Raw genomic sequence first — 23,681 nt, 5'->3', positions numbered from 1 at the left:
TTATATTTGAGCAAACATTTATTGAAGCGTAATAGGCCCTGTGCTTGGCATTGTGGAGACGAAGGTGAATAAGATGTGCACCCTGTCCTTGAGAAGCTCACAAAGTGTCGGGATGGAGTAGGTGGGGCATAGCAAACACATGTTTTTGATACATAAATGTTGTGCTGGAGGAAATATCCAGAAGCAGTAGGAACCAGAGGGGAGCTTCAATCTGGAAGCTCAGAGAAGGCTGCCTGGGGCTTGAGTTGAGTCCCAGAGGATGAACAGTGGTTGGCAGGCAAAATTGACGCAAGGGTGGGAAAGAGTTCTGTGGTTGGGCAAGCAGCAGGGGCAACTTACTAGGGACGTGAAACAGCATTAGGCCTGCAAAGAAACAGACAAGGAAAGTGTGCGGCAGAATATGGAGGAAGACGAGCCAGGAGAAAAAGGTGAGCAAAGTTGGGTCCCAGGAGGCCTCGATGCCATGCTAAGAAATTTAGACTTTATCCTAGGAGAGGTAAGCACTGGACAAGGCTGGGAGTGGCCCTTTGAACACAGCCCCATTCCTAGAGGATCCGGGGATTATTGAGATAAAGTCCATCAGGCCTCCAAGTGCAAAGGAATGTCACAAAGGCCAGCACCTAGGATGGCTGCAGTGACCCTAACAGCTGACAAATATGATGGCCTCTGCTTCCAAACATTGCTCATGTACAATGTTTGCTGTTAACCTTTCTTTTCCACATTCCAACTCCACGTTTTTATGAGTATTGGGCTCATTATTTTAACACAATGCTGTCCAACTTTTAAAGTTTTCATGTTAAAAATGATAAGCCAGGCATGGTAGTATAGGCCTGTAGTCCCAAGTACTTACTTTGGAGGCTGAGGCAGGAAAATCCTTTGAATCAGGAGTTCAAGTCCAGCCTGGGCAACATAGTGAGACCCCCCATCCCTAAAAGTAAAAAATTAAAAATTAAAAATGATAGCTCACAGTAGGATAAAAGGGTAAAGCTATTCTCAACTAGAGGGAAGCCCATCTTTTACACACCCTCTTCTTCCTGGGCTTCAAAGCAGAAGAACTGAGGGGGACAAAAAATCCATATTTTGTCACAGTACAAGCCACATTAGGCAGAACCTACATTGGGAAGCTTTGTTTTAATTTTTATTCCCTGGGCCTCACTGTGGCTTCTGGCCCAGCCTGGACCCTTAGGATAAAAAACAAAATTAATTTTTATTCCCAGATCCTTTTATTTTCCAATGCAAATGTTCAATAAACATGCATACATTTTATTCTTTTTTTTTTTTTTGAGACAGAGTCTCACTCTTTTGCCCGGGCTAGAGTGCCATGGCATTAGCCTAGCTCACAGCAACCTCAAAGTCCTGGGCTGAAGCAATCCTTCTGCCTCAGCCTCCCAGGTAGCTGGGACTACAGGCATGAGCCACCATTCCCAGTTTATGCATTTTATTCAACAGTTATTTATTAAGTACCTGCTATGGCAGGCCTCAGGCTGGGTACCAGGGACACAGTAGAAAGCAGAATGAATTCAGTTCCTGCCCTCAAGGAGTGTAAAGACTAGTGATGATGGTGCTTGGGGGTGGGGGGGAGGAGGACTCGGAAAGGAAATGGGCATGCCAAACACCATGATGGAGTGCTATATTTGGGAACACACAGCGAGAATGCGATCCCAGACTGGGCATCAGAAAAGGCTTCCCCACGGGAAGTGATATTTAAGCTGAGAGCTGGAGGATACGTAGGAGGGAGCCAAGAAGTAGAAGGAGGGAGAGTGTTCCAGGCAGAGGGACAGCATGAGTGAGTCCCTCTCGTGTGCCAGTGAGAACAGGGCACATTGCAAGAATTCAAAGGAGCTCAGGTGGCCCAGAGGAGTGTGGGGAGGGGTGCATTTAGCCAGGAGGCCAGGGCAGGAGACCCTGCCATTCAGGGAGGGCTTTGGCAGCCCAATGAGGCTGCCTTTTGCCTGCTGCTATGACCACGTGGGACATCAAATCCTTCCCTTCTTTTACATCTGAGGAGAGCTGCTGTCAGAGAGGTTAAATGGCTCTCCGGAAATCAAATGCCTTTAAATTAACAGGGCCACTGTGTCTGCCTTGGGTGTCCCCAGCAGCAGAGCATGCCACCAGGATTCAATTATTTGGAGGACATGCTTAGAAACCCCAGCCAGGAAGCGGGAAAGGGTCGGTCAAGGGAAGGCATTAGTAAAAGGTAAGTTAGCAAGCCAAGTGACATTGCAGGGCCAGGGGATGGGGGCAGATGACGGGGGTTGCTTCTCAGGGAAAACTCAACATGGGTCTCAGGGTTCCAGCACTTATGGGGGATGGGAGCCAGAAACCCCAATGCCTGTCAGTTTCAAGTTGAAGGCCTTAGTAGGGCTGGGGAGGAGATACTCACTCTCTGGCACTTCCAGTCTGCCACAAGGATGGGCAAAGTGGGTTTCGGGGTCCAGAGAAAGCTCTCAGGCAAAGGAATGCAGGAGTGGAGAGGTGGACATTTGGAAGGCTGACCAGCATGCACTAAAGTGGCCAGGGTGAGAAGAGAGGGGACATGGGTGGGTACTGAAATATCTGGGGCACAGTTCCAGGGCCCCCATTCTGAGTTCCCAGGCCACAGCACACTGGCTGACTGTGACTTGAATGCCATGTGACTAGCAGGTGATAGGTGCCCAGTGGGTGGTGGATAGAGCCAGTGAGGCCAGGGAACACTCTGGAACCCTGCACTGAGGCCTCAGCAACACCTCAGGCTCTAGGCCTACGTCTTTTCATCACAGCACACACTTCCCATAATTCTTTCCTTCACTCTGGAGTCTTGATTCTGAAGCACGACATGCCATTTTAAGCAGCCTATTAATTTGAAAATGTCAAGTTTAACTAGGGAAATAAATGAGACCCCACAAAATGAGAGCTTAGTGAGGCATGGGGTATTGAACAAGGTCAGGGACTTAGCTTCAAACAGCTGGATTAATTAGGGTAGAGGCATTTGTCTTGGGATTTGGGGGACAATCTGACTCATGGAATTTTTCCAAAAATGAATGGGTCATAAGTTTGGGGAATCTGATATTTTTTTTTTTTTTTTTTTTTTTGAGACAGAGTCTCGCTTTGTTGCCCAGGCTAGAGTGAGTGCCGTGGCGTCAGCCTAGCTCACAGCAACCTCAAACTCCTGGGCTCGAGTGATCCTTCTGCCTCAGCCTCCCGGGTAGCTGGGACTACAGGCATGCACCACCATGCCCGGCTAATTTTTTTATATATATATCAGTTGGCCAATTAATTTCTTTCTATTTATAGTAGAGACGGGGTCTCGCTCTTGCTCAGGCTGATTTCGAACTCCTGACCTTGAGCAATCCGCCCGCCTCGGCCTCCCAAGAGCTAGGATTACAGGCGTGAGCCACAGCGCCCGGCCGGAATCTGATATTTAATGACTTACTGCTAGGGCTAAAAAGTTCACAGCAAGTTTATCTTAACAATTATTCTCAGCGAGAGACTGTGGAGCAAAGGGAAGAAAAGATTCTGGTTTTTCCTTTTCTTCCTGGCTTTCTGCCCTCATCAAACCTATATTTTGGTAGGCACTGTGGATTTAAATGTCAACATCATGGTTCAAGTGCTCAAGGATTTCATATTCTAGAAGAAGACAGACACAAAGATAAGAGCACATTTATAAGACGTGGAACCTTGGGACAATCTGTCAGCCTCTTGGGTCTCAGTTTCATCTGGAATGACCTTGATGAACAAGCTCAGGGATTCTCGAATTGGTTGCCCATTAGAAGCCCATGGGAGGCTTTGAAAGAGCACTGGTGTCCTGGTTAGCCCCATGGCTCTTAGAGTAGGCCTAGGCATTGGTATTTTTTTTTTAAAAAAAAAAAAGATCCTAAAGAGATTCTAACGTGTGTGGTCCAGTTTGGGAACCGCACTAGACGATAAACTTCGAGTTTTTGGTAACTCTGAAACTCCTGTTTTTTTTTTTTCTGAAGCAAGCTTGCTCTCTGTTTACCTCAGCAGAAGACAGGAAGTAGGAGCTGAAATTGTGTTCTCCTCTCTTGGGCTGGTGAGAACATAGCGTGAGGGCAGTGGAGCTCTGGGTTGGTGACGATATGCTAGTCAGCACTTGAACTCTGAGTGAACGGCTTACCTCCATAGGATGCGCAGAACGCTCCTTCCAGAAATAACAGGTGCCCACATTTTTTTTTTCCTCAGGAGACACATTCATAGTGCCAACTACTAATTATCATACCAAGAAAACAAAAACTGTGAGGGAGAGCAGAGGCGGTTGGCAGCACCATTGAGTTGTACAAACCGTGACTCACTTGTGTTCCAGGCTGAAGCGTCTTGGTAGCATCTCTCTGAGAAGTCTCCAGTGGTTGTTTCGCAAAGGCAAGGAGGCTACGTACTCTGCCGTGGGACTGAATGGAAGGAGAGCTCTTCTCCAATCTCCTGCATCCCGTGGTTGGCTGCAGACCACACCTCCCAGTGAACTTCGCATCGTTGGAGTCCAGAACAGTTGGCTTCCGCATCCCTGTTCTGGCTTGTTCGCTATACTAACAACCTCTTCTCTTACGTAGAAGGCAATTAAAGAATGAGCTTAGAGGCTGGCATCTTTCCTTTAAAGTGAAAGCCAGCTTATGTTTTGCTAGTGACGTTCTCCTGTAAAAATAACTCTCCTATAAGTGATGATGGAAGAGCCATTGAAACCAGCTCAGCCCATGGTTAGCTTGGAGCCTGCCTCTTACCGTTCTGGGCCCTTTCTCTGATATACGGCTGACAAAACCTGCTCTCTAAGCCAGCCAACATCAACATGATGACCTCACCTTGGATGAGTCTGTGATTCTCTGAAGCTTGATGAATTCTTCAGGACACATTGAGACGATGAGTTGGAGGCATGTATAAATTGCTTGTAATTTTCCTTGCTGGCTGTAATGCCAGCCTTGCTCCATCTAATGTAATGTCTACAAAAAGCCACAGAGACTCTTTTTTGGTTTGTTTTTAGGCTGATAAATCTCCTATTTCATCTTCTGCAGCAGGTTTTGCTTGAGAGAATTTTGGAATGTGTAGTGACCATTGGGATCATGGAACTGAATTACAAAGAGGGAGCCTTAATTTAAAAGACGGAGGCCCATATCTTCCCAGTAAGGACTTGTGGAGTTAAAACTTGGAATGATATAACACTTCAGCCATCTCTTTGACTCCTGTTGCTTCACTATGAAACTCCTAGTAGCACCAACTTGAGATTTAGAGGACAAGATACTATTTCATGCTTCCATTACTTCGCACCTATTGTTATCTTTGCTACCAAGAAAGCCCTGTCCCTCTCCTCCTCCATTTCCTTCTCCAAAGGATGCCCAGTGACTGCTCAGCTGTCAGTTTCTGCAGGGCCCTCTCTTTACTACACGTGGCACCACGAGGATTAAAAGCTCTCTCCGTTATGCTGTTCTGAATCCTTCTCACAGGTCATGTGGCATCAGATTATTGGTTCATTTTGTTTACGTCTCCTCTTCCCATTCATAAGCTTGTCAAGAGCAAGGACCATCTCTCTGTTCATCTCTTTCCTTAGCAACTAGATAGAGTCAGGTACAACCAGAACAACCAATATTTGTTGGGTCCATGAATCCTGAATGTTAGGTTTAGCCATTATTCTATACTCAATAGATTTCAATTTGCTCCACTGAAATACATTTTCTAATAAATTTCAAAAATCTGAACACCCAGCTGTACTTTAGGGTAAATTTTGTAAATAATTGTGCTCTTTCTAGGCACGTAGCTTTGAGATCCAAAACAGCACTGTGCACAAGCATTATAGCTGCTGGGTAGGCTTTGTACCCTGTGATTTGGGTATGATTATCTCTTTCCTGTTCCTATTATATTTCTACTGTCAAACTCTTAGCTTAACCACAATCAGGCAAAGGGAATAAACACACTGAAGTCTGATTTAAACCCTCATGGTCTCTTGGAGCTGTGGGTCAGATTAAAAAAGAAGTTACAGGACAGGGATACTTAGTACAGAAGTCTCTCTGCTAAGTGGTAGGACAGAAACAAAACAATCCTAGGTCGGAGAGATCACAGAGCTGGTATGGTAGAAAGTAGCTGCCACCACACCCTCCATCAACAGAGGTCTTTGGGTACCTGCTAATTATCTCATTGAAGTCTCAGTTTGATATGAAGTTATCTTCCCTCACTCTTGAACTCATGCGTAAATAAATCCTTCTTTGGAAACAGAGGAGTGGATTACTTGTCAGTACCCCTCAGAGACTTCGCAGAACCGGCAGTGATTCACTCCGTGTGGCATGGAGCCTCTCTGTTTGACTAATCTCTCTTCTAAGATGTGCAAGTGACTAATAGATGGGAAAGTTCCCTGGAGAAAGTAACTTGGTTGCTTGTAGTTTCTCGAGCCTATCGGTGTGAGGGATCTCTGAGATCTGCTTCTAAATAGCTGTGCTTTTCATTTGGATCATTCATTAGTTCAAAAATGGCTTAAAAGTGGCCTAAAAGTTTGGTTTGCTCTTCTCCCACAAAGTTGAAACAGGAGGCCTTCCACCTTTAAACAAATATACAGATCATGAGTATGTCCTACAAGTAAGCAGTAGTCTCTGAGAGTTGAAATGCAGTAAATGAAGTTTATAGTACCTAGATCATGGCCCCTGGATGGAGGTTATCTTGGGAACGTGGACTTTCATTCTGTGATTGGTACTAATATTTTCCCACTTCCCTCCCCCTTTGTGCAATTTTGCTCCAGTGCTGTGCCTTGCTGACACCCTGGTATCTATTTTCTTTAAAAACACTGACAAAATATATTTTCCTTCCCTCTCCAAGGACTCTAGATGAGCCCTCCCTCCAAAAAAGGGTGGAGAGGGGAGTAGGGCTGTAGGTCATCACTGCTAAAGGTAGCCCATCTGTACACACACACACACTCTTACATCCATGCATTCATCCTGATACTTCTGCTTTTGATCCACAGCATTCATTCTAGCCTCCCCTCCTCTTTCCTAATTTGTAACTCCTTTCTCTCACAGTGAGAAACCTGGTTCTCTTTATCCACAATAGATTTACTTTTGTTCAATCCTACTATACACATACAAGTTTCAGAACTGCTAACTCATCCACCTAAGAGACACAGATTTACTTGAGTATAATGTATGTGTATAGTTCATTTGTCTTTAGCCTTTTACTATATAGACAAAATTCTATTTCCCAATTCAGGTTAATTCTTTTCTTCCCCATCCTCTTTGGTGTGATTTTGTTATTCATTTGTGATATGGTGAGGTCCCTTTGTGAATGCTTGTATTCCATTCTGCTCCCAGGTTTAGTGGGCTTGGGGATTATGATCACATTGAGCCTGACTGATGGGCAAACTCCAGATTTATTGAATAGACATTACCTCTTGGATAGATCTTACCTCTTCTACTTTCAATGAACTTGGAGAGAATTTGCTCTATTACAACCTGAAATCCACAGCTACATCCAAATTGCTTTTCACTCTCTTCTCTGTACCCCCACCCATCTGCCCCTGCCCATTTCCTGGTCTCTTTTCATAAGAGTATCTCATTAAGAGAAAAACTGGGTTTAAAAACCCTCCCTATAGCCAGGCGTGGTGGCTCACGCCTATAATCCTAGCACTCAGGGAGGCTGAGGCAGGCGGATCGCTCGAGGTCAGGAGTTTGAAACCAGCCTGAGCAAGAGCGAGACCTGTCTCTACTATAAATAGAAAGAAATTAATTGGCCAACTAATATATAGAAAAAAATTAGCTGGGCATGGTGGCACATGCCTGTAGTCCCAGCTACTCGGGAGGCTGAGGCAGGAAGATTGCTTGAGCCCAGGAGTTTGAGGTTGCTGTGAGCTAGGCTGACGCCACGGCACTCACTCTAGCCTGGACAACAAAGCGAGACTCTGTCTCAAACAAAACAAAACAAAACAAAACAAAAAAACCCCTCCCTAAGCTAGGCATGGTGGCTTATGCCTGTCATCCTAGCACTCTGTGAGGCCGAGGAGGGAGGATTGCTCGAGGTCAGGAGTTCTAAACCAGCCTGAGTAAGACCCTGTCTCTACTAAAAATAGAAAGAAATTAATTGACCAACTAAAAATATATATACAAAAAATTAGCCGGGCATGGTGGCGTGTGCCTGTAGTCCCAGCTACTCGGGAGGCTGAGGCAGGAGAATTGCTTGAGCCCAGGAGATTGAAGTTGCTGTGAGCTAGGCTGATGCCAGGGCACTCACTCTAGCCTGGGCAACAAAGTGAGACTTTGTCTCAAAAAACAAACAAACAAACAAACAAACAAACAAACAAACCCCCTCCCTAATCCTTTTACTTTGGGAGGAGATTGGAATGAATATTCAAAAGGGTGAAAAGTTGGCAGTGCGTGAGTGGAGGAAAATAGCTAGGGGCAGTAAGTTATAAAATGGATAATATAGATTTCAGTATCACTGATGGTCAGTGACAGTCATATTCATTTGGCATTAGTATGATTAGGGAGAGGCAAGTCCTTCTTTACCTCTGGCCTGGGTTGTTTGGTGGGCCCTGATCACACACCAAGATGCCACTAGGATTAGCAGGCTCTTGTCTAAGTGAGCCTCTGGGGTTGCCAGGGCTCCATTTCCCATAAAGTTTAGCTCCTACACCTATTTCTGCTCATTCCTGATGTGTTTGTTCATTTATTCAATCAATCATCTCTCCACAGATGCAGAGCTGAGTTCTCACTCTGGATAAGGAACTCTACAGGAGATGGACACTCTCCGGGCCAGTCTCACTCTCTGTCTTGAGACCATCTCCAGTGGGCGGTGCATCAACTCTAAAATATTCAGGAGCTAAACAAACAGAAGTCATGGAAGTACGTTCAGAACCAACTATACAAAGAGAAAAAGTGCAGGCCTCCCGTGGAGAGAGTTGTTTTGAAATACTCATGCCATACCCTCCACTACCATTCAGACTTCTGGGCGAGAATTAACTGCCTACAGGCCTCGCCTCAGTGCTCTTCCCCGAAGCAGTTCCAACAGCCCAGCCCAGGCATGTACTTGAATCAGTGTAAACAGGGTTCCCCAATTAGTTTGGGGAACCGCCTTGCGGCGGTGCTGGGAACCCAGAGTGATTCATTAGGCAGGTCGCAACAAGGCCAATTCCAATTCTGAAATGTTTATTCTACCTGAATAATATCTACTAGCGTCGTACACAGAACTACAAAGCAATTATGTTAAACACTGCAAACAACAATAAAGATTTCAAAATTGCCCCAGGTGGAAGTAAGAGAGATTATTATAAATACCCGTGTCAGGGATGTAAGATAATGTTGAAGAAGAGGATTAAGTTTCAAACTTTGTAATGCAGATATTGGTGACTTCAGTTTGATAGTGACGTGGTTGACTGAAAGCAAGATGCATAGCCTGCTGGGATATATTTTTTGAATTAGCTTATAGTCTTCAGGGGAGGATCAGGGAGTTTGCAGGGGTAATTTGTCTCTCTCTCTCTCTCTCTCTTTCTCTGTCTCTCATTTTACCTGAAAGCCAGGGACTGAAGCGAACATATTTAATTGTGCAAGGTCTGGATAATAAATCTGATAATTCTTTTTCTCAAGTAATAAGACCTGAATATTCTCTGTTTTTGTTGAAAATATCATTTCTATTAACAATTAAAGTTAGTATTTGGAACAATACTTCTAGTAGAAATGCTATTTGGCCTTCCCTGGGGATTTACATTTAAAAAAATATTACTATAGTTCCTTGTTTCACCATTTCATTGTGGGGATTCCTTAACTACTCAGTGGCCTCAAAAGATTCGGAGGAAAGGTGTTTCCAAATACTCAGGTCTAATCTGAGCATCCTCTGACTTATGCAAGGGCCCTGAGTTTATGCATTCAGGTTGGCTCTCCAATGAGGAGGAGCTCACAGGAGGTTGTTGGTATTTCCTGCCCCTATTAGGCCAAAACTATTGTAATAACAGTGTTTCTGGCTGGACTCAGGTACCTTTGCTTCAAGTCCAGGCCAGAATCAGGAAATGAAGAGGCGTGTGTGAAAAGGAAAACTACTGGGGTGGAGGTCTGGGGGTGGGGAAGGGAAAATTTCTCAATCTTTGGCATCAAACTGTTCAACATGGATAAGTCATTGGGAAACAAAAAATGACCTACTCTTAGTGGAAATTACCACTGGTCAGATTCTCCACTGTAACTTCTGGTTCTGACACTGTGTAAATGGACTGGCTAGATCTCAAAGGCTGCCAAGTTCATCAGACTAGGAGGTAGAATATTTAGTTTCTTTGCAAGTATTGTGAGGGCTTAGGGAGAGTCGTCTTTAAGAAAAAGAATACAGGGCTTTGTACGGTAGGGCTTGCTTGTGTGGCACTGGTAGCTGAGGCCTCTTGGTTCTGCGGAGCTTGACGGTCAGGTCCCCTCTGTCACTGTCTCCATTTCCTCGTGGGGTCAGGTGTGTGGGTGGAGAAGGCTTGGTTTCCACCAGCGTCCCCAGGAAGCTCGAGATCATAGAAGGGAAGTGGTTACTGTGTATGTTACTGACCGTTGGAACTGCTATCGCTCAGGCTCATGACAGAGATGATGATGTCGTAATTGATATCAAGGACGACATTGGCAATGTCATTGAAGAGGTAGAAGACTTGACACCAGTTACCAGCACTGCTCTTCCATCTGCAAAGGTCACCTACAAAGCTCCAGTTCCAACAGGGAAAGTATATTTTGCTGATTCCTTTGATAGAGGAACTCTGTCAGGATGGATTTTATCCGAAGCCAAGAAAGAACATACTGATGATGAAATTTATAAATACGAAGGAAAGTGGGAGGTAGATGAGATGAAGGAATCAAAACTTCCAGGCGATAAAAGACTTGTATTGATGTCTCAGGCCAAATCCCATGCCATTTTCGCCAAACTGAACAAGCCCTCCCTATTTGATGGTAAACCTCTCATTGTTCGGTATGAGGTTAATTTCCAAAATGAAAAAGAAGGTGGTGGTGCCCATGTGGAACTGCTTTCTGTTACATCATAAAACACTAGAATTCAACCTGGATCAGTTCTACAACAAGATTCCTTATACATTTATGTTTGATCCAGATAAATGCAGAGAGGGTTATAAATTGCGCTTCATCTTTCACCACAAGAACCCCAAGATGGGTATTTATGAAGAAAAAAGCATGTTAAAAGGCCAGGCGCAGATCTGAAGACCTGTTTTACTGATAAGAAAACACATCCTTTACACACTAATCTTGAATCCAGATAATAGTTTTAACATATTTAATATTAGTCGACTAATCTCTTGTGAACAGTAGAAATCTGCTAAATGACATGACTCCTGCTGTAAATCCTTCATGTGAAATTGAGGCCTGGAAGACCAGAAGCCTGAGGATTGGGATGAAAGATCAAAAATACCAGACCCAGATGCTTTCAAGCCCAAGGACTGGGATGAAGATGCCCCTGCTAAGATCCCAGATGAAGAGGCCAGAAAACATTAAGTCTGGTTAAATGCTGAGCCCAAGTGCATGCCTGATCCACATGCAGAGAAGCCAAGGATTGGGATGAAGACATGGATGGAGAATGGGAGGTTCCTTGGATTGCCAACCCAACATGTGAGTCAGTTCCTGGGTGTGGTGCCTGGCAGCAGCCTATGATTGACAATCACAATTATAAGGGCAAATGGAATCTGCAAACCCCGGAAAACACCAAATCCAGATTTCTTTGAAGACCTCGAACCCCTTGGAATGTTTCCTTTTAGTGCTATTGGTTTGGAGCTGTGGTCCAAGACCTCTGACATTATTTTGGCAACTTTATTGTCTATTGATCGAAGAGCAGTTGACACTTGTGCCAATGATGGACGGGGCATGAGAAAACCTGCTGATGGGGCTGCCGAGCCAGGCACAGCGACGCAGATGATCGTGGCAGCTGGAGAGCTCCCGTGGCTCTGGCTGGTGACATTTCACTGTGGCTCTGCCTGTGTCCCTTGTGATACTCTTCTGTTGTTCTGGAAAGAAACAGCTCAGTGCTGCGGAGTATGAGAAGACTGATGTTCCTCAACCAGATGTGAAGGAAAAGGAGAAAGACAAGGAGGAGGAAAAGAATAAGAGAGATAAGTAGGAGGAAGGAGAAGAGAAACTTGAGAAACAGAAAAGTGCTGCTGGCCCAGTGTGGTGCCTCACACCTGTAATCCTAGCACTCTGGGAGGCCGAGGCAGGAGGATTGCTCAAGGTCAGGAGTTCAAAACCAGCCTGAGCAAGACCCTGTCTCTACTAAAAATAGAAAGAAATTAATTGACCAACTAAAAATATATATACAACAAATTAGCCAGGCATGGTGGCGCATGCCTGTAGTCCCAGCTACTTGGGAGGCTGAGGCAGGAGGATGGCTTGAGCCCAGGAGTTGGAGGTTGCTGTGAGCTAGGCTGATGCCACGGCACTCACTCTAGCCTGAGCAACAAAGTGAGACTCTGTCTCAAAAAAAAAAAAGAAAGAAAAAAAGAAAAGTGGTGCTGAAGAAGATGGTGGCACCACCCATCAAGAGGAGGAAGATAGAAAACCCAAAGCAGAGGAGGATGAAATTTTGAACAGATCACCAAGAAACAGAAAGTCATGAAGAGAGTGAAACAGTCTTGAGAAATTGATCTGTGATTTACTCCCCGTGCAAGTGTGGTCTTAGAAGAGTACCTGGCACACCTTAAACTCAGAATCTCAGAAACTCAGAAAACCTAAACACGTCACCATCAACAGGTTCCAGTTGAACACTAATCTGTGTCATTTTAAACATCTAGCAGCAAATAATTGCACTTGTGACATAAATGACCCTTTTCTATAGAAATGAAAATATTTCATATAATAGCTGTGAAATGTAACGTGAAGCAACTAACTTGTATTTTCTTTTGTCTTTAAACATCTATGTTTTTTAAAATAGAATGATGGAACTGTGCCAATCTTTAAAAGCTTGGCTTAATACATTAATTTGTCTACGCAGAAATAACACCAGCATTTTAAAATGCTAGGGAGATGAGTTGCAGTTTTTATAACAGATTTTTTAAAAGTTTGGTATTAAAAAACATTCAAGTGTCTCTGTCCCTTAAAAGTGATAATCATGTTTAAAGTGTAGTCATTTGTGCTTGTAATCTTGTTTTGCTTGCTTTCATTACTCAATTCCTCCTGAGGAAATTCAGGAGAGGGATTAGATAGAAGCCCAAATGTATATAAAAGTTCCATTTAAATTGTATTAGGACATAGAAAAAGAGGGGAAAAAAAGCTTTTCACATGATGTTGGTTGGACAATAAAGTTCATGTGTTCTGTCGTCCTTGGAACTGATCATTTCCCACACTCCTTCCCAGTGGAGGAGGTGGAGGAGGTGGCTTCATGTGACACTTGGGTCTTCATACTCCACACACAAAACAGGTCCAACAAATTCAAAAAAATCAAAATCATACCATGGACCTTCTCAGACCACAGCCTAATAAAGCTAGAAATCAATCACAAGAGAAACACTCAAGTTTACACAAAGTCATGGAAATTAAACAACCTGCTACTGAATGATTATTAGGTTAAGAATTAAATTAAGATGGAAATCAAAATATTCTTTGAGCTGAACAACAAAGGGAACATAAGCTATCAAAATCTTCAGGACACAGCAAAAGCATTCCTCAGGGGAAAATTCATAGCCTTAAATGCCTACATCAAAAAGACAGAAGCAAATTAACAACCTAACGTCACACCTCAAGGAGCTAGAAAAGGAAGAACAAACCAATCTAAAACCAGCAGAAAAAACAACCTTTCACTTTTATTCATGTCTTTCACTAGGGGAAAAGACTTTAGAAGTCTAATTCAGAGGTGAGCCACTTCAGAATTGACTGTAATTGAATACAGGTTAAAAGTATATATGGGAGGAATGATGTATAGTATGAGTTATCTGGTTTTTGTAGCTGCTAAATATTTTAAGCCTTCATTTGCAATTCATGTAATATTTGTGTCTTAAATTATATAATAAAGCAGTCCTATTCAAATTTAAAAAGAAAAAAAAAGAAGAATACAAATTAGAAATACAAAATTAGGTATGGAAGCAAATATCTATTATATTTAAAATGAGAAAAAAACCTATTAGGGATTATAAATTTTTTATTTTTATTTTTTTGAAACAGAGTCTCACTCTACTGCCCTGGCTAGAGAGCTATGGCATCAGCCTCGCTCACAGCAACCCCAAACTCCTGGGTTCAAGCAATCCTCCTGCCTCAGCCTCCTGAGTAGCTGGGACTACAGGCATGTGCCACCATGCCCAGATAATTTATATATATAATAATAATATATATATAATATATATATATAGTTATCCAGCTAATTTCTTTCTACTTTTTTAGTAGAGATGGTGTCTCACTTTTTCTCAGGCTGGTCTTGAACTCCTGAGCTCAAATGATCCATCTACCTTAGCCTCCCAGAGTGCTAGGATTATAGGCGTGAGCCACCATGCCTGGCAAATTATAAATTTTTAAAAGCTGGAAAATGTCATATATCATGAAATCTATAAAAACAACACATTTTTATTGAGCAGCTACATGACACACTTCTATAATACTCTTTCCCACCTAGCACTCTGGGAGGCTGAGGTGGGAGGATCACTTGAGATCAGGTGTTTGAGACCAGCCTGAGCAAGATCGAGACCCTGTCTCTGCTAAAAATAGAAAAATTACCTGGGTGTACTGGCATGCCCCTGTAATCCCAGCTACTCGAGAGACTGAGGCAGGAGAATCCCTTGAGCCCAGGAGTTTGAGGTTGCTGTGAGCTAGGCTGATGCCATGGCACTCTAGCCCAGGTGATAGAGTGAGACTCTATCTCAAAAAAGAAAGAAATAAATAAAACATAAAAAATACTCTTTCCCAACATGTTTTGGTTGCATACTCTTCAATTGCCTCTTCAAATGATAACAATTTGTAGTATTTTCTATAGGGAATGGAGTGAGAAATCAGTGAAACCTTGTTTCTCTTCCACCACCCATATCCTTACACTTGTGGAACCAGATGCTGTAGGACAACATGTAGCCCTACAATCTTTGTGTAGAAGCTAGAGGAGTTGGCACAGGAAGTGTGAGAGTGGGTAGGAGGTGGGGAAGTACATTCCTCAAAGCCAGTGCTATACCAAGAAGGCTTATAATAATGCAACTATACATATGAGTGACTTTGGACCTCATAAATGGATGCTATAAAACTGAACTACATCACCTCTTTTCATTTGCTGGATCCTAAAAATGTTCAAGGCCACCCAACTGGAAGAGAAATCCAACAGAGGGGAAATTGGAGTGGAAAGAAATAGGAATATTTACTCATTGTGATTTAATCACAAATGGTCATTAAAATGTCTCACTCTTCCAAATTGTATAGACACTCATGACCATGTGAACACATTGGTGGGCCTCTTTATCCTCCAGGATCTTGGAAGGAGCCCATGCAAGAGGAGAGCCTTGATGTTTAACCCTCATTAGCTTCATAGGAAATCCACCCGTGATTCTATGTGAATTTGAACAAGTGACTTAACTCCCTGGCCTCAGTTTCCTCATCTGTCTGTTCTATACTGGATTCTTGTGAGGACCAAACAGGATAAGTGCAACAGACTCAGCTGTTTTATAGGCTACTCAGTATAAGCATCAGACATGGGTAATGTAGTTTATGATGAGTAGTTTGAAGAGTTCGGTTCATGCAGCAGTAAGTCCTATTCTTGGGATGTACTTTAACTTTTGCCAAGTAACTACCCATTTTCAGCAATTTAGAAGGAGCAGAAAATAAAAGACTTGGTGGAGCTAATGAGGAGTAGACCTGCAAGTTTTGGGTCTTGGTTCTAGTCTCTTGGAATAGCTGTTAGCTAGTGTAGGTCTTTGTAGATGCATGTTGGTTGGAGTTTTCTATGGACACAAGAAAACTTCCAGAGTCTGATGGGATTCACAAAGAGGAAAGAAAATTTCATTCCAGCAGGGCTAAAGAAATTCAGAATGGGGTCTTTAGTGGGGGTGGATACGGTAGGGAGAAAGAGAACCATGAAAGGTTGGTGGTGAATGATGGAGAGAGATGGACGCCACCTTAGCAGTCACCTGGACACCTAGTCCTTCTGCAGAAGGATAAAGAGAACAAGATACATTAAGGAATACAACTCTACTTTGGCCACAAATGAGATTTCCCTTACCTAGATGAACTTGGAACTGACTGGTGGGCACGTGTACACACGCTCTCTCTCTCTCTCTCTCTCTCTCTCTCTCTCTCTCTCTCTCTCGTGCGCGCGCGCGCACACACACACACACACACACACACACACACTCTTATTTTCCTATTTGGTCTAACATAATGAGCTTGATCCAACCTCTTACCCTTTCTTGTCTCCAAATACTTCCACTCTGCTTTATAAGTCAGTCTGTCATCACCAAAACACTTTATATCTTTGACCTCTTTTCAGTATTTTCTCTTTACTTCTAGATCTCACTAAAACTCCCCTCCCCAGGACACTGACTCTGTGCATCCCTTTCAAGAGGGGGCAGTTTCTCCCATACCCTGTGTACCCCTGGGCCTGAAGAGGGTGTAGTAGGTGCTTCTTGATCCTTGTTTGAAATTCCAGATAATTTTTCAAGGTTTCTTATTTCTTCAAAACTCCAGAAACTTTGTTCCACGTGCCCTCCGACCATTACTTCTAGTCATTCCTTCTCATTCATTGGTGATTTTAGCACGTGGCTCAATCTCTCTCTCTCTCTCTCTCTCTCTCTCTCTCTCTCTCTCTCTCTCTCTCTCTCTCTCTCTCTCCCCCACTTCTTTTCCTGTCATCCTTCTTAGTGACTTCAATATCTAGAGATGATGCAACCAATGCTATCTTTTCTGTGTTCCCTTAGCTCATATCCTGCAAGGGTCTTTTCTTCTCCCATCTTAACCATCCACTTAAGTGATCAAGAACTTTTTCATTACCTCCAATTGCACCAACTCCAAAACTGCAACCTTGAGATTCTCCTTTGGACCTGAACTACCCCTTTCCTTCCAACTTCCTTACTTTAGTGCCTGAATCAAATAATTCTTCAAAACCAAGGGAACCTCTTCTCACTCTCCCTCATCCCTCCCTCCCTTTCTCCCCTACCCACCCTAAGATCCCTTGCTTCCTTCTCTTCTATTTGTTCACCTTGCCTACCTCACTCCTGGTTAATCCCAGCTCTCTGCCTACCCCTCTTCTCCACCTGAGGAGCAGAATGTTGTGGAAGAGAGTGTCTCACCATGCTGATTTCACTCACAGAAAGTTCATGACCACAGATCTCAGGTGGACCCTTAACACTGTGCAGCAAGCCTAATACATTTTCGCTCACACTTTGCAAGGCAGCTGTTTTATACCTTTCTTGTTTTCAAACTTCCAACATCTCTCTCTCTTCTCCTTTCTCAGGTAATAGCTTAGTCTCCTATTTGACTAAGAAAACAGCAAATCCGCCACTGAACCCACTGCCATTAGCAAATCCTCCACACATTCTCCCTCCCTCCCTTTACACACTGGAGGAAAAGCCCTCGATGCTATCTGAGGCTGATAACTCTTGTTTTTTTTTATTTTTATTATTATTTATTTTTTTACACTCTTTTTTTTTCTTGGCATTTTATGGGGTACAAATTTTAAGGTTTCAATAAATGCCCTTTCCTCTCCTCCCCCCACAAGTCTGAGTTTCCAACATGACCATCCCCCAGATGGTGCACATCTCACTCATTATGTATGTATATACCCGCCCCCTCCCCCCTCCCGCCTGCCCAATACCCTGTTACTGTAGTACCTATGTGTCCACTTAGGTGCTACTCAGTTAATACCAGTTTGCTGGTGAATATATGTGGTGCTTGTTTTTCCATTCTTGGGATACTTCACTTAGTAGTATGGCTTCCAGCTCTAACCAGGAAAATATAAGATGTGCTATATCACCGTTGGATAACTCTTGTTTTGTACTGAATCTTACTCATGACCTTGCTCCTACAAGTGTCTCCTCTCTTACGTCATGTGCTCCTCCATATCTACTTCATCATTTGGCATGGACATATACCATCTTATTTCCAATCGTAAATAAAAAATAGAGCCCTCCCTCAACTTCATGTATTCCTTAGCTACCACCATATTTTAAGGCATATCTCCCCCAGAGAGTCTATATTTGTTGTCTCCCACTCCTCTCTTCCCATCATCTTCTTAACCCTTCTTACCTGCCCCTCCATCCTTTCTTCCTACCCCTCCATCATAGCCACTGCTGTCAAGTTGCCAGCAAAGTGCTTGCCAAACCCAGTGTTCGCTGAATTCAGTCTCTCAATGGATTTGAAACAGTGGATCACCCCCTCTTTCTTCACATACCCCCTCTTTCTTATTTATTTTGGCTTGGCTTCTGGGAGTCCATACTTCTACCTCCTTCGTCCCTCCTTCTCATTCTGTTTTCTTGGCTCGTCCTCCTCTTCTGATCTCTAAATGTTGAAGCAATTCCACATTCAGACTTCAATCCCTCCTCTGCTTTCCTTGTAAACTCATTGTTTAGGTAATCTCATACACCTGCATTTGTATGCTACTGATTTTCAAATACAGATATTCCGACTTGACTTCTCCCCTGAGCACCAGATTTTCCATATAATCTCCAGTTTAGCATCTATTTGGTGCCTCACATTACAGTCTTCTCTAAATAAACCCTAATTCCACCATCTTGGCCCTGCTCCTCCTCGAACGTCCTTATCTCAGTAAATGCTACCATTATTGACATACTTGGTCCATTCTAAACCTATTATAGTTATTATACTTGACTCCTGTGTTTTCCTCATCATCCTCCCCATCCAACTCATCAAGTCCTGTTGATTCTACTTTCAAAATTTATCTTGAGTACACTCAATCACCCTCACCCTGACCACCCTTGCCCAAGAAGCCATCATCTCTGATCTAGAATTCTGCAAAAACCTCCAAAGTGATATCTTGTTACTTGCAGTCAATTCTTTACATAAGCAGCCGGAGTAATCTTTTAAACTTGTAAAATAAATAAAGCCCTCTAAAGGTTTCCCATCACACTCAGACTAAACCCCCAACTCCTTGCCATGTTCCATCAGTCCCTGCGTGATCTGGCCCCTGTCAGTCTCTGAATTCCTCTCTTACCCCCTCTGTCCTGCTCACTCAATTCTAGCCACATGGATTTCTCATGGTTCCCCAAAGACAGAAGATCTTCCCCACATTAGAGCCCTCGTCCTTATTATTCCCTCTGATGGACACACTCTTTCTTTAGATTCCTGAGCATCTTCCTCAATCGTTTTGTCCAACTGTCTCACTGTCTCTTCCTCTTCCAGAGGGGCCATCTTCCACTATCCTGGCCACAAAAGAGCAGGCTTCGACTCCATCACCTCCCCCTGGTTAACTTTTCTTCATCGCATTTACCACTGTCTGACATCACACGTGTGTTATTGTTTGTCTACCTGGCTGGCGTGTAGGCTATGAGCAAGTAGATGATGTCTCCTCTCCCAGCACCTGGAAGAGTGCCGGGCACCTAACAGACGTCAATCAGTGTTTGTTGAAAGAAAGAAAGAACGTAAAGAATGAAAGAAAGAGAGACAAACATCTGTCTGTGAGGCACCTGTTCCCCATTGTCTCCATCCAGGTCTGGAGACTTCTCAGATCAGACAGATAAATTCTCCCAGCACAGATCGTGTCCGGCCCCATTTCCATGTCTCTGTTTCTGTGTCCTCCACGATGTAGTGTTCAGACCCTGTCCCTCAGCCTCACTTTCTGATTTTCTCCGTTTAGGCAGTTCACATATGATGTACTTGATAGAATTTGCATTGGTTGTTGACGTCACGCCAACTTCTTTCTTTTAGCTTCCATTATACATGGAGCTAAATACTTCTATACAGTACTCACCATAGCTTTTGGCAATGATTTTACTTTGAGCATGGCAAGAGCCTTAGTTTTGTCAACTCAATTAGTGCGAATTAGCCTTTGAGGCAGAGACCGTTCCTTACTCTTTTATGTTCCCCACCATGCCTAGCCCTGTGCTGGGAGTGTGGCTTAATAAATATCTATTAATCTATTAATAACAATCACATGACAATCAAAAGCAAAATGTTGAGCTTATTTTTATTTTTAAATATAAACTATGTGCACACACACAAATGGAATATAATTTTATAACCACTCAGAAAAGACATGAAGGCAAATAATCACTAAAATTATCTCCGCTGTTACAGAAAAGTCAATAGCATCTCAGTGAATTCTGACCCAGTTTATGTAATATTTGGGGATGAAGGGCTGCAGGGGAGTGTCTCCGTGTGTGTGTGTGTGTGTGTGTGTGTGTGTGTGTGTGTGTGTGCTGCAGTCTTGGCTCTGGGGACTGCCCCGTGGCATGTCCTCATTGTGACGGCTGCCAGGACAGCATCGGCACCTGCGGTGATCTGCTCCACTACTGGCTCTCCATGGAATTAGAGTTCTGTTTCGCAAGCTGGGTGACTTTGAATGAAGTTTCAGTATTTAAAGCCTGGGGTACCTAGGACTTAGGAGGAGAAAGGAGACTAAACAGCAATTACGGTTTTGGCTAAAGGCATGAAGAAAGAACCCGAGCTATCTGGGCCATCCTAGAGGGACTGTGATTCCTCTGTAATCGTTGACAGTTAATTAAAGAGCATGAGGCTTTCTATTTCTGAAGAACTGGTCATTAGAATTGTTCCCTATGACTTGATTTCTAGGCTTAGGGGTAGGAAAAAACTGGGAATTAAATTCTACTGTTATATGAAACTTATTGCTAAGGAATTGAATTATCTATTCTAAAATGTCTAGCACCTTGCTGCCTGCACAATCCTATACATGCACCATAAGAAGGAAGGAATAGCAACATCGCTGAGCTGGAAGAATGTAGAATTTCTTACTCAGATCAACTCACCCATTATACACCTGTATTTCATGGAACATACTCTTTTAACTTTATGAGAAAACATTACACATTCATATGTTCAGACAAAACAGAAATAAGCCACATTCAAATGCCAAAGAGGTAACAAAGCAGTTCTCATCAGATGGTCTCTGAAACTTACTTTAAAATATATTTTTAACATTTTTAATTTTAAAAAACATCTTCAGAATGCTGGTACAATAGTTGGAAGGAAATGTGTATGATTAGATTTTCTCTAATCGATTCCTTTCCTCATCATTGCTTTTAGCCTTATGTATGATACCCTCAAAGGCAATGGTCTTTGAGTTCCTGCCAGTATGCCTGTATTAGTTGGCTGGGCTGCTGTAACAAAGTACCACAAATCAGCTGGCTTAAACAAGAGAAATTTATTGTCTCACAGTTCTGGAAGCTAGAAATCTGAGATCAAAGTGTTGGCTGCATTGGTTCTTTGTGAGGCTGTGAGGGAGAATCTGTCCCAAGCCTCTCTTCTAGCTTTTGGTGGTTTGGTGATACATCACCCCGATCTCTGCCTTCACCTTCACGTGACAGTCTACTTATCTGCACGTCTGTCTTTGTTTCTAAATTTCCCCTTTTTATATGGACACCAGTCATATTGGATCAGAATCCACTCAAATGACCTTATCTTACCTTGTTTAGATCTACAAAGACCCTATTTCCAAATAAAGTCACATTCTGAGATTCTAGGGGTTAGAACTTCAACATTTTTATTTGGCAGGGTGAGTGGACACAATTCCACTCATAAAAATACTTCTCTATGCCTAGTCTATAATCACATTGAAAGGTAGGCAATGGCTTTCACAGCTGTGGTTCATGGTGTGTGCCATCTGTGCAACACACCCAGTATCTCAGTGAGGTTAATGATGTTGATTTTCCAAAGAGAGAAGGCTGAGATGTCTATAAATATGGCCTCCATGTCCACATGGTTGCTGTAGCGGATGGGGAAGAGTATTACTGTAACAGAAGTTCAAGTGCACTTGGGATTACTTAGCCAGTGCATGTTCCAGGCCGTGCCCGGTGGCTCACGCCTGTAATACTAGCTCTCTGGGAGGCCGAGATGGGTGGATTGCTTAAGGTCAGGAGTTCAAAACCAGCCTGACCAAGAGCGAGACCCCGTCTCTACTATGAATAGAAAGAAATTAATTGGCCAACTAATATATATAGAAAAAATTAGCCGGGCATGGTGGTGCATGCCTGTAGTCCCAGCTACTCGGGAGGCTGAGGCAGGAGGATCATTTGAGCCCAGGAGTTTGATGAGGTTGCTGTGAGCTAGGCTGATGCCACGGCACTCACTCTAGCCTGGACAACAAAGTGAGACTCTGTCTCAAAAAAAAAAAAAGAAAAGAAAAAGGAGCAAGCATTCCTTTATGCACCATGCTGGTTCCATCCCATTCCATTTCCCAGTATGAGTGAAAAGCAAGAGAAAGTGTGCAATTAAGGGAGGAAAAGAGTTTTAAGAAATCTTAACTTGATGTACAAATGTTATAACCTTGATATCTTTTCAAAACTTTTACCGCCAGGTGATTGTTGATCATAAGAATGCACAGAGAGTTTACCAGTAATAACATGTACAGCATACAAAAGGATTCTTTGTTTTGCTGCTTTGGATTCTGCACTTGATCAGTTGCTCATCACTTATCTCTGCCTACAATGTAGTAAACTATCAGTGTCTATCCAAATGACTCAACTAATAACACGCACTCAGGTGGGCTTCTGAGCTGACTCAGAGATGAAGCTGAAGATTAATCGAGAACACCGTTCCTAAGGTGTACGCTGTATAAACTCACATCAGAAACCTCGGTGCTGAGTGTGCCAGAGGTTCACTGCAAAATGCTTTCAAATTTGTTATATATTTGAAAATTTCTACAATAAAATGTCAGGGGAAAAAAATCACATAAATCGACTGTGTGGATAACCAACTGAGGGTGAACCAACAAAGTGTGTTAGGATCCGTTCGTGGCAGACGTCGAGAACGCTCCAAAAGGAGCCACAAGGGCCAGGTTTAACCTTCTTGGTGATGGCTGTGTAAACCAAGCATCCTCGCTTCATGTTTTGGTGTCTGTTTCTTTATTTTAAATTATTGGGATGAAGAAGCAGCCTTTTTGTTTTGTCTTGTTTAATTAATAGCTGCTGGATTTTATACCAATCTGTACATTAAAAAAAAACAAAACAGCCTATCACTATTTCTAAATCCTTCTATTTATTTATGCCCTAGGCTTGAGTATGAATTGGATAGCGGGGGTACAACAAAATGCATGCAAAATAGTGCATTCCTACTTTGGGAGCTATGTTTTTCTCAGGTCCTAAAGCAGAGCAGTTAAGCACCCTGTTTCTGGAGTCAGATTATCTGGCTTAGAATTTCGGCTCAGTAGGACTTTGGGCAAATTGCTTAACCTTTTTGTGCCTTATCTCAAGTTCCCACATCATATGACTATTAGTGTCCATGGTAAAAGCACAATAAATTGAGCTATCTCTCTCTGGAAACCTTACTTTGTCTACCATGCTTCTCTCCCCAGCCTCTCTCACTCTGTCTCTATCTGCATCTCAACTCTGTGTCTGTCTCCCCAGACCTGTATCCCTTAGAGCGTCGTGTCAGGGGTGTGCGGACAGAACTAGGCTTCCTTTCGTTCTACCAGCGACGCTTGGGTGGCTTTCACAGACCCCACTCTGTTCCGTCTCCTTTAAGAAAAACAGCCTTGGCCGGGCATGGTGGCTCACACCTGTAATCCTAGCTCTCTGGGAGGCTGAGGCAGGAGGATCGCTCAAGGTCAGGAGTTGGAAACCAGCCTGAGCAAGAGCGAGACCCCATCTCTACTAAAAATAGAAA

The 23,681-nt window shown here is 43.2% G+C and overlaps 1 pseudogene; it reads left to right on the top strand.

Moving 5' to 3' along the window:
• The first annotated feature begins 10,468 nt into the window (after nucleotides 1-10,468).
• LOC105857244 (calnexin-like) lies at nucleotides 10,469-12,540 on the top strand (annotated as a pseudogene).
• Nucleotides 12,541-23,681: the final 11,141 nt, after the last annotated feature.

Source organism: Microcebus murinus, chromosome 5 (genome assembly GCF_040939455.1).
Source record: "Microcebus murinus isolate Inina chromosome 5, M.murinus_Inina_mat1.0, whole genome shotgun sequence".
NCBI lineage: Eukaryota > Metazoa > Chordata > Mammalia > Primates > Cheirogaleidae > Microcebus > Microcebus murinus.
The sequence above is the reverse complement of the archived record's forward strand: the minus strand, read 5'-3'. Positions and strand labels throughout refer to the sequence as shown.